The sequence below is a fragment of the Podarcis pityusensis genome (genome assembly GCF_964106645.2).
Source record: "Podarcis pityusensis genome assembly, chromosome: 3".
Classification (NCBI taxonomy): Eukaryota; Metazoa; Chordata; class Lepidosauria; order Squamata; family Lacertidae; genus Podarcis; species Podarcis pityusensis.
In genome coordinates, this window is record NC_138026.1 from 12,800,045 (window position 1) to 12,811,913 (window position 11,869).

The window sequence follows — 11,869 nt, forward strand, 5'->3', positions numbered from 1 at the left end:
CTGCTTGGGAGAGTAAATTACTGTACTTGCCTTGCCCCCGGGTTAGGGGGCGCAAATTATTTGCCTTGCCCCGGGTTAGGGGGCGCAAATTACTTGCCTTGCCCCGGGTGCTGATAACCCACGCTACGCCGCTGCTCTCCTCCACTCCTGGGCCAGTCCAAAGATGATTGAATTGAGTCTATTTAATCTCGGTCGAAATTCACACTTCTCCAAATGTTGTGATGCTGTCCCACAGTGAAATAAATTGTGTATGAAGATGTGTATGTTGGGGGGAGGTGTACATAAAAATGCAGGTGTGAAAATAAAATATCAAATGCATATAGGGGGAATTGCTTGCCAAAATGCCAATATTAGTCTGAATGCCGTACAAAATGGTGTCTACTGAGAGAAAAGCGCTGATGAATTTACACGAGGACATTTTTTTAAGGAAATGCAAACTGGTGAAGAAATGCGACGAACTGAATTTTCGATCAGAAAAACGGCAGACAGAGAGAAACTGAAATTGACAAGGTTCATCCCTCCGTAATTCCAAAGGGAGAAACACAGACTAGATTTACAACATAAATGGACCATTTATGTGCTACCATATTTAGCTGAGTTGCTTTTTACGTAGCACACAATTGCTGGGCAACATGAACATTGAAAGTGAATATTAATGTTGTTTCTGCAGTATGCAATTGATTACAGCTTCTTTTCTAACCATGTTTGCACATACCTCTAGGCTTAATGCGACAATAATTCGAGAGTAGATCTGAATTGGGCAGAAATTAGACTTGTAATGGATTTCACATGGATGAACAACACCTTGGAAACCTTTTCACCTCTTCAGATATGCAAAAGAAACCTTAATTATTTGGTAGGTTTAAAAATATGAGGGTCAGGGAAAGGATATGTCGACTCCTGTTTTCAGAAAAAAGGAAAAACCCTATACGCTGCAATAAATCACAGGCTTAGCCCAATGACAAAGCTTTATGAATTAGATGTGGATGGAAAGGCAATACCCTGATTTCATTAAGAGCCTATAATGCATTTTCTAAATCTGATTTGTGCGAAGAGATGCCAGCAATTTTACCTGCATGGATATGGCTGAGGTTGGACAGCTTTGCATGCTTAAGTTACTTAAATGTGCCCATATAGTTTTGTAGCTGTGTTGCAATTTTAATTTTTGTCGTGAGCTGCCTCAAGTGTATGACGAGGTGGTATCTAGACGCTTCAAGGAGAAAGAAGGAGACTACGAGAAGGGAGGCATTTTGTCATGTCAGCACTTAGCCGCTTTTTGTGCTATTCATTATTTAGCAGCCAGGCTTTTTGGATGCCTGTCAAACATTGCTTTGCAATCCTGGAAAGAATTCGGTTTCAAACCTCGGTGGATCATTTCAGATGATGAAGAAAAGCCTTGGATTTTATTTTTAGCACTTTGGAGCACATCAAGATTCAGTGGCAGACCAACCTTTCACCAGTCCTGGTGGATCAGACTGAAAGGTCCATTTGATTCAGCGTCCCATTCTCTCTCTCTCTCTTTTTAATGATTTTTATTGAAGTTTCAAAACACCAACACCAACCAACAAAAACATCACGTCTTATTACACATACCCTGCTTTATGCTCCATAGAGCCATTGACTTCCGTCCTTCCCTTCCACCAGTTTTCCTATTCCAATCTATAATTCACAGTTTATTTAATTAAAAATTACACCATGACATAAGATTTACTTCAATCCTGCCAACATTTTCATATTTGTACAGGTCTCACTTATATAAACCATAAATTTACTCCATTCTTTTTGGTACTTTGTCTCCTCCTGATTCCAAATTCTGTGTGTCAATTTAGCCATTTCAGCGTATTCAACCAGTTTTATCTGCCATTCTCTTATCGTCAGCATCTCCTGTAACTTCCACTTTGGGGCTATCAAAACTCTAGCTGCTGTTGTTGCATACAGATATAGTCTTTGGTCTATCCTCTTAATATCTTCTCCCACCAAGACTAGCAAAAATTCTTCCAGCTTTTTGGGAAAACTATACTTAAACATCTTTTTTAACTCATTATAAACCGATAAAACTCTTTTATTTTATTGCATGACCACCACATATGATAGAAGTCGCCGTCCTTTTCCTTGCATTTCCAACAAGTTTTACTACTTGTCCTATACATTTTTGCCAGTTTGGTGGGAGTGAAGTACCAACGATAGACCCATTCTCATAGTGGCCAATCAGATGCCTACGAGATGCTCGGAAGTAAGACCTGACTCTTCCCCACTTAAGTTTCTCAGAAAGTGGTATTCAGTGGCATGGACCTCTCATGTTGGATATAATAAATTGCCACCATCAATATAGTCACTGGTGGCTTCATCCTTGAGCATGCACTGTATTTGTGTCAAATTTGGTGTATGCAATATTTTGGGAGTGAGGGGGGCCAAGGTAGTTTTATGGGCAACTGCATGATTTGAGTAAAACACAGAAAGTGTGGAGCAAGCATGTGGGTTGGCATCTGTCTGTCTTGGGAGACCATAGGAGAGTGCACCTTCAGGGATGAAATCAAACCATTACAGAGTTACAGCACCTGCTGTGGCTGAAAAGACCAACAGGGGAGAGAAATGTTTTGTTGCAGCTGGGGCAGATGAAGGTGTCTGGTTGTGCTGATGCAAGTGTAAGGTAAAGGTTAAGGTACCCCTGACCGTTAGGTCCAGTCGCGAACGACTCTGGGGTCCATCTCGCTTTACAGGCCAAGGGAGCCAGCGTTTGTCCACAGCTTCCAGGTCATGTGGCCAGCATGACTAGGCCGCTTCTGGTGAACCAGAGCAGTGCACGGAAACGGCGTTTACCTTCCCGCTGGAGTGGTACCTATTTATCTACTTGCACTCTGATGTGCTTTCGAACTGCTAGGTTGGCAGGATGCAAGTGTACCATGTTGTTTATTTTTTTCTGGGCTTCTGCCAGCTGTCATTCCTCCTCTGGTCGCTGCTCTGAACGCAGAACCTGACTGTTTCCAGGCTCTGCGGCCATCTGCAAGGGATTCCCACACTGCAGGGTTATTGTTATTTATTAAATTTGCATACCGCCCGATACCCGCAGGCCTCAGGATAAAAACACAGAATAAAAACACAAAACACATAATCAAAATAAAAACAAGAACAACCCAACAATGCCCCCTCCCCCCCAAAAAAAAATCATTTTAGAAGGTGGGTAAAAGAGCCCTGGACGGTTACATCCCGTCAAAGGCAACTATGGGGTTGCGGCACTCATCTCGCTTTCAGGCCAAGGCAGCCGGCATTTATCCACAGACAGCTTTCCGCGTCATGTGTCCAGCATGACTAAACTGCTTCTGGTGCAACGGGACAACGGGACAGAAGCCAGAGTGCATGGAAACACCGTTTACCTTCCCACCACAACTGTACCTATTTATCTACTTGCACTGGCGTGCTTCTGAACTGCTAGGTTGGCAGGAGCTGGGAGAGAGAAACGGGAGCTCACCCCGTCATGGGGATTCGAACCGCTGACCTTCCGACTGGCAAGCGCAAGAGGTTTAGACCACAGTACCACCTGCATCCCTATTTTAAAAGGGCATTGAATTTCAGACAACCAAAGGCCTGGCTAAAGAAGAATGTGTTTTTGACTGGCAACTAAAGGTATATAATGAAGGAGCCAGGCAAACCTCCTTGGGTTGATGTTACCAACCTTTATGTCTCTGTTAACTCAGAGTTGGTCTACCAACAGGCCCGTGCCTGAAGTCTGCTTCTTGTATAGCACACGCTTGGGGATCCTGACACCTTCCATTCTGTGGACATGACCAAGCAAACGTAGATGTCGCTGAGACAGGAGTGCAAACATGCTGGGAATGTGGGCTTTGGAAAACACATCTTTGTTTGAAACACAGTGCGGGTGTCGTTCCTGATAGATGTAAGTTGTTTCTCACCAAAGCATGAGAGAAGAATGGCACATGAACATTTTGCTTCATATCTCAGGTTCTATAAATGCTAGAGACTGTGTTTTTCTCCTAAATAAAGGTAAAGGGGACCCCTGACCATTAGGTCCAGTCATGACCGACTCTGGGGTTTTGGCGCTCATCTCGCTTTATTGGCAGAGGGAGCCGGCGTACAGCTTCCTGGTCATGTGGCCAGCATGACTAAGCCGCTTCTGGCGAACCAGAGCAGCGCACGGAAATGCCGTTTACCTTCCCGCTGGAGTGGTACCTATTTATCTACTTGCACTTTGACGTGCTTTCAAACTGCTAGGTTGGCAGGAGCTGGGACCGAGCAACGGGAGCTCACCCTGTCGTGGGGATTCAAACTGCCGACCTTCTGATCAGGAAGTCCTAGGCTCTGTGGTTTAACCCACAGTGCCACCCCCATCCCTTTCTCCTAAATATTTAACCCAAAATAAACAAGCATACTCTTTGCTTTCAAACCAGTTGCACGACAGGCTATTGCAGAGTCAAGCAAAAGTACAGCATACAGCTATCCGGAGCAGGTCCTTGAGCAAGGTTGATGATGGTGGTTGCTGCGATACCTTGCATGAAAATGGGTATAAATCAGGGTATTTAGATCTGAAATGTTGAAGGCTGGGCCTATAATTATGATTGCATATTCATGCCTCTTTGATAAATGACACAGAGAAGGACTTTCTCTGCTGCTGTAAGGAGGGGAAAGAGAACTGGCTGCAATTGCCCATGTTTTGTTAGCCCCCAAATGGAAAACAAGTGAAGCCACAACTAAAGAAGAGTGGCAACTTAAACGGATGGAATATGCGCAGCTTGCGGATCGAACTTATAGAGTAAGAGAACAAGGAGAACATTTGCTTAAAGAAGATTGGAAAATGTTCATTGAATATATGGGTGGAATTGTGTACACTTGAAAATGTTGGCAGCATTAAGATAAATTCAAACAAGATTTGATGGAAGTAATAATGGGAATACTCAATGGTTTAGTTTATATAAAATATGCAGGGATTTATGCTACGCAAAATGAACTTTGGAAAGAGAAGGGAAATCATTGATATTTGAAGGTTGTTTAAAGGAATATTCTAAATTCTGAAACAGAAAAATTGTGTGTGTGTGTGTGTGTGTGTACCTTCTTTGTAGCATGATTTGAAAGGGAAGAGGGCTACCTTGCCATATACATAAATGCCATTTGCATCATAGTGCAAGGTATGATGTATCTTTTGGCAGAATGTGACCACCACACATACCTATTTCTATTTTGTTACTCTGAAATTCAGGGTACACATGGTTTATTTGGGCATTAACCATAACCCAAAGAAACTGATCTACGTTTTTAAAATGTCCGTGTCTCAGGCGCCATCTTGTGGACATACTATACTGTATTTCTTTTTTTAAAAAAGGAAAGCGATGCTTCTGGGTCTGTCGCGGTAAAGATAACAAAGAGACTTGCGGCAATTATTGTGGTGGCAATCGGCCTCCTTGAACTAGCACCCACTTCTCGGGAATGATGAAATGGCATCTGTTGTTGGCAGTTGTGTACATGCATAAAAGGGGGGTTGTGGAGTCTATACATTGTGAGCAAATGCTTTGTATGGTGTCTGTGACAGCAGACAAAGGAAAGTGACTTCTTGTATCTGACAATGTGGGTTCTAGTCCATGCAAACTTATGCCTCAATGGTCTTTTTGTTCTTAAAAAAAAATACCCTGATAACAAAGCCAAAGGCTGTCTATTATAATTACTACTACTATTAAAAAAAGAGGGACGCGGGTGGCGCTGTGGGTTAAACCACAGAGCCTAGGACTCGCCGATCAGAAGGTCGGTGGTTCGAATCCCCGTGACGGGGTGAGCTCCCGTTGCTTGGTCCCTGTTCCTGCCAACCTAGCAGTTCAAAAGCACATCAAAGTGCAAGTAGATAAATAGGTACTGCTCCGGCGGGAAGGTAAACGGCGTTTCCGTGCACTGCTCTGGTTTGCCAGAAAGCGGTTTAGTCATGCTGGCCACATGACCCGGAAGCTGTACGCCGGCTCCCTCAGCCAATAAAGCGAGATGAGAGCCGCAGCCCCAGAGCTGGCCACGACTGGACCTAATGGTCAGGAGTCCCTTTACCTTTACCTTTAAAGGACCCCTGCACGGTTAAGTCTAGTCAAAGGTGACTATGGGGTGCGGCGCTCATCTCGCTTCAGGCCAAGGGAGCCGACGTTTGTCCACAGACAGCTTTCTGGGTCATGTGGCCAGCATAACTAAACTGCTTCTGGTGCAACAAAACACCATGACGGAAACCAGAACGCACAGACACACCATTTACCTTCCTGCTGCAGCAGTACCTATTGATCTACTTGCATTGGCGTGCTTTTGAACTGCTACGTTGTCAGGATTTGGGACACAGCAACAGGAGCTCACTCCGTCATGGGGATTCGAACCACCAACCTTCCGATCAGCAAGCCTAAGAGGTTCAGTGGTTTAGACCACAGCGCCACCAGCGCGCCACCAGTATTAATGTACAAGGCACTAATATTAGCCTTTTCTTTCAAGGTAGGAAAGACCTCTATTCTTCCTGCCTACACCATGAAGAGAAAAGTATACCCAGTATATCAGGGAAGTCAATACACTTTATGTAGCTTGTTTGCCAATTGGCCTAATTTCCTAAGCCACTAATGACACCTTTCCCAATTTCAAATATTATAACAATTGGCTTAACATTTATATAACACCAGAGAAGGGTAATTTAGTCATTTGGAGTTATTCTAGATTAAGGGCCTGCTGTTAGGATTTGGTATAGAAGGGGGAACCTTTTTTTTGATAAGATTTCCCACCACTCCAGCTCACAAAGGATTTGATTGACAAAGCAAAGGGTTCTGAGGATTCTCAAAATAGCTACAATGCTTTCATTATGCATAAAATGTTCAATGTCTTCATTCAGTGGGAACACTTGATTTCAGCAGGTGTTAAGGTTAACAAAACATATTGCAACGATATGAATGATATGACTGCTGGTGTGGATGTGAACTAATAGGGATACATGTATGTATGTATGTACCAGGGACTGCCACCCCTGCTTGATTTGCTTGCCAAGCCTGCCCACCTACCAATCCCTTTGCCGAACCACTCTCTGAAGCTCGCTCTCCTTAAAACACTGCCCCAGTGAAATTTAATGGAGGAGGGGAGTGCTTCAGAGAGGTCTTTGGAGCACCTTCCACTCTCCTTGAAACAGCTCAACTGCTTGCTTGCTTGCTTGCTTGCCTGCCTGCCTGCCTGCCTGCCTGCCTGCTGGACTGTTCTCATGGCCCTCTGCTGGCAGCTGCATGAATTGCAGCATGATGACAGTGTTATAATTTTATTATATAGGTAAGATATGTGTAAGGGACACGGGTGGTGCTGTGGGTTAAGCCACAGAGCCTAGGACTTGCCGATCAGAAGGTTGGTGGTTCGAATCCCTGCGACGGGGTGAGCTCCTGTCGCTCGGTCCCTACTCCTGCCAACCTAGCAATTCAAAAGCATGTGAAAGTGCAAGTAGATAAATAGGTACCGCTCCAGCGGGAAGGTAAACGGCGTTTCCGTGCGCTGCTCTGGTTCGCCAGAAGTGGCTTAATCATGTTGGCCATATGACCCGGAAGCTGTACGCTGGCTCCCTCGGCCAATAAAGCGAGATGAGCGCCGCAACCCCAGAGTTGGCCATGACTGGACCTAATGGTCAGGGGTCCCTTTACCTTTAAGATATGTGTATGTATGTACGCTTACTCCTTTGAATCACTTCCCCTTTCACTACAAACCAGAGCTTGCCACATGAGAGCAAAGCTGCCTCTCCTCCAGTCCTGTTTCTAAGTCACACTCTCAGTAGAACCTTTGAAAGCAATGGGCATGGCTAGCTTCAGTTTCGTTGATTTTAATGAGTCTGCTCTGAATAGGATGTAGTTGAATACAACCCACAACAACCTGGCCTTGAGACTGGATGTCACAGTCTTGAGATCACTAACCCAAGCTGTGACACAGTAGCAGCAACCTTAACACACAGTTAACTATACAGGTGGTTTTCACTAGGCAATTGGACATGGTTGGGACAATGCCATTACACTTTTCTGGGGGCTGAAAGGAGAAGGCCATTGATCAGGAATTTCAGTCTATCCTGGGATACTCAGTAAATAACAAATTTTGGTTCCTGAAAATCCACTGCCAGTCAAGGTAGGCACTATTGAGCTAGATGGACCATTAGTCTTCTCTGGATAAAATATGATCACTTGATGACAATGCCAGGTGTTAGTTTTGCATGATATTTTAATCAACACAGACATTTGCATAGATCAAATGCCACAATCTTAATGGAGACTTGATTCACGATCCTTCTGCTTTGGCAGCCGGATGAGGGAAGCCCTCTCTCAAGACCATCAAAAAACAAATGGTCTGCAAATGATTAAACCGGTAATAGCAGGAATATAAGAGGCAATCCCTGCAGGTTGCCTGAATTGAAAGAGAGTTGCTTCAGCTACCGACAAACTCCCAAAGGCGCCAAAACAAAGCAGGGCACGTGATCCAAAATCTATGCAGGAAACAAAAATGTGAGGTTGTCATAGCAACTGCAACACATCACCTGAAATTTAAAGATAGGAGTTTAAAGAAAAACCCAAAACAAGCCCTGTGAGCAGAATATTTCAGTGCTGCAAAAGAAGCAACTTCCTCTCCCCCCAGTGTTACTATGGTATCTACCCATGACACAAAATTTGGGTGTGGGTGGCATTTTCCTCTATGTACCCCCCCTTTTTTTTCTAATGCAGCTGTTCTTACCCTAGCCCCCAAAATAGATGGAGTCTTGAAATTAACTAGATGAGTCAAGAAATAGTTTTCAATCTGGTAAATGCTATGTGTGTGCTTGAGTGGCAGGGAGAGGAAGACTGGACACATATGCACTGTTTTGAATTAACTATAACACTTGATGTTGCAGGTGTAAAAGTAAGCCCTTGTTTTCACATCCAGCTTATGCTGGAAATGTGGAAAAGTGGAAGGAACACTGTTCCACACCTGGTGGAGCTGCGAAAAATCCAAGGCCTACTGGGGTATATGATTCATGAAGAACTCAAAAAAATGTTTAAAACATCTATACAAAAGAAACCAGAGGTATATTTATTAGGCTTATTGGGGAAAGATATACCACAGAAAAAGAAAGGAATTTTCTTATATGCCACAGCAGCTGCCAGGATAACTTTTACCAGCAAATGGAAGAGTGAGGCAATACCTTTAAAAGACAATTGGCTATGTAAACTAAGCGAGTTCATAGAAATGGCAAAGCTGATTGCCTATATCAGAATGCAGACAAACCAAAAACTTAGACTAGAATGGCAATGCTTTGAAGAATATATGGACAAATATTGTTCCAAAAAGAATACGTATGTTGATATGTTTAGATTAAAGGAGTAAAGCGGAAAGAACAACATTCTCTAGGAATGTTATAAAGAGATAAAAATTCAAAATCTAAAGAGTGCAAGGGTCATATAGAATTTTATAAATAAGGAAGTCGTGGTGTGGTGGAGGGAAGTCAAGAGGTTGGTGGTGGGAGGGAAATGGGGGGAAGGATTTACATTTGTGTAAATAAGTGTATTTTTGTGTGCTTTTCTTTTGGTAGAATGTACTTTTTCTCTTTTTGTATTAATAAAACTCAATAAAAAAAAGAAAAAAGAAAGAAAAGAAAAGAAGGATACTGGGCAGAAACAGGTGTGGAAAATTCTGATTTTTGCTTATTCGTCCCATGTCTGGACTGAAAATCAATGCAGCGAAAGCAATAAGAATTCACTGCTGTTGCTGCTTTCGGTCCACAAATTAATCATAATTGATTATTTTACACACACCCCACCACACACAACTGCTACCATTTTGTATGGTGTTTCTTTTCCACTGAAATGAATGGGGTAGAAAGATGTAAGGCAAAAGGTACAGGACCCCTGTACAAAGCCACTTTCTATAAACAAACATTTACTGAGTGTTTTCCACCCAAAGATTCCAGGGTGGTGCATGAGATTAAGAACATAATTTGGCACTCCTGCCAGGGTGTTTGCACTGCACCAACTTCCCTGCTGCCTCACCCCTTCTGCTAAGCAACAGTTGTAATGGGATCAGGAACAAAAGTGATTTAGAAATGGTTATGTGGGTGGAATCAGTTCCGTGTGACACCTGCGGGAAAAGGAAGCCAAAAGTGCTTACTGGTTTCCATTTTGTATATAGCTTGGCAGCAGCACACCACTAAGTAAAGTTGGTTCCTTCTAATCTAGTATTTGTAGATCATTTGCAAACACTACAACAGTAACTTAGCTCAGGGGCTCTGACATACTCAGCAAGTTCCTTCTGCTTTTAACCCTTTTTTAAAAAAACCTTTCATACGTACACATGAAGAAAAACCAAATTTGAGCAGGGATTCCCGTCTCCAACAGCAAATTTTTGTTTTCCCCATGCCCTTTTCTATGGACTCAGGTACCACGGGCAAACCAGGGGTCCTCTGGTCTGTGACACTGAAGCTCAGGACAGATAAAATCCAAATATTAACCTGGTGACAGAGGTGGGGGGGGGAAGAGAACTAAAATAATACCAAACTATCCCTATCTCGCTTAACTAAAGCTCTTTAACAAGCCATTAACTTTATTGTTTTCTTAAATCATTCATGAATAATATGATCAGATTAGAGGCTGGGGTTGAGTTCTTGCTGCCAATTCTCTCTTTCCAGGTACTGCTATTGATATGAAAGGTCTGCTAGGCACCTGTGAGCAATTTAATTAAGCTTTCATGAGCAAGACAAAGCACTAAAAACTATCCTTTAATGCTTAACTGCTGCAAGTACATTGAGAGAGGTCCTTCAGTAGCTGGCCAGTAATTAAGAATCATAGTGATGCCTATTTTTTTCCCGCTTTCCTTTTCCCATGGCTGATGCTGTATGTATTTTCAGGGAAATGCCCTCTGGAGATTCTCTTGGACTTGCAGTTCCAATCACTAGTGAGAAAACATGCTTCCCTCGGCCCTTGGATGCTTTCACAGCCTTCCTCTGCTCTCCATACAAGGCGCATTTTTGGACCTTGAGGCAGGGAAATGAACACATAGTTTCAGGCTCAGAAGGCACTGAGCATGACTAAACCGCTTCTGGTGCAACAAAACACCATGATGGAAACCAGAACACACGGAAACGCCATTTACCTTCCTGCCTGTGCGGTACCTATTTATCTACTTGCACTGGTGTGCTTTCGAACTGCTAGGTTGGCAGGAGCTGGGACACAGCAACGGAAGCTCACCCTGCCGTGCGGATTCAAACTGCCGACCTTCTGATCGGCAAGCCCAAGAGGCTCAGTGGTTTAGACCACAGTGCCAACAGCATCCCCAATAAGACTTGTAGCAGACATGCCGTTTCTCCTGTTTCTTTGCATGTTTCTTTGCATTTCCTGATCTATTCCTTGATAGTTTCACAAGATGCACAACAAGAACTCAAGAATGGCAGGAATACAGTTGTGCCAGACTCAATTTTCATTCCCAGTTGTCTTCCTATTTAGTACAGTGGTACCTCGTGTTACATACGCTTCAGGTTACATACGCTTCAGGTTACATATGCTTCAGGTTACAGACTCCACTAACCCAGAAATAGTACCTCGGGTTAAGAACTTTGCTCAGGATGAGAACAGAAATCTTGCTCCGGCAGCGCGGCAGCAGCAGGAGGCCCCATTAGCTAAAGTGGTGCTTCAGGTTAAGAACAGTTTCAGGTTAAGAACGGACCTCCGGAACGAATTAAGTACTTAACCAGAGGTACCACTGTACACATCATTTTTAACCACCGAGGTGGAGGGCGGAGAGCACTCCTTTTGGTTTGCTGCTTATGCACGATGATGTATGGATAAATAATTCACTAGCCTCGAACATAAGAAAGACGAGCTGGACTACTCACTTGAGAGGCTATTGTTTCGCATCT

At 43.5% G+C, this 11,869-nt stretch overlaps 1 long non-coding RNA gene across 1 annotated transcript in view; it reads left to right on the top strand.

Annotated features, from left to right (window-relative positions):
• The first annotated feature begins 7,652 nt into the window (after positions 1-7,652).
• Positions 7,653-11,869, top strand: part of LOC308473778 — a 35,641-nt gene continuing 31,424 nt past the window's right edge. Inside the window, exon 1 of the long non-coding RNA XR_013984310.1 lies at positions 7,653-8,872. This is a non-coding gene — a long non-coding RNA (uncharacterized lncRNA). The remainder of the gene's footprint in view (positions 8,873-11,869) is intronic.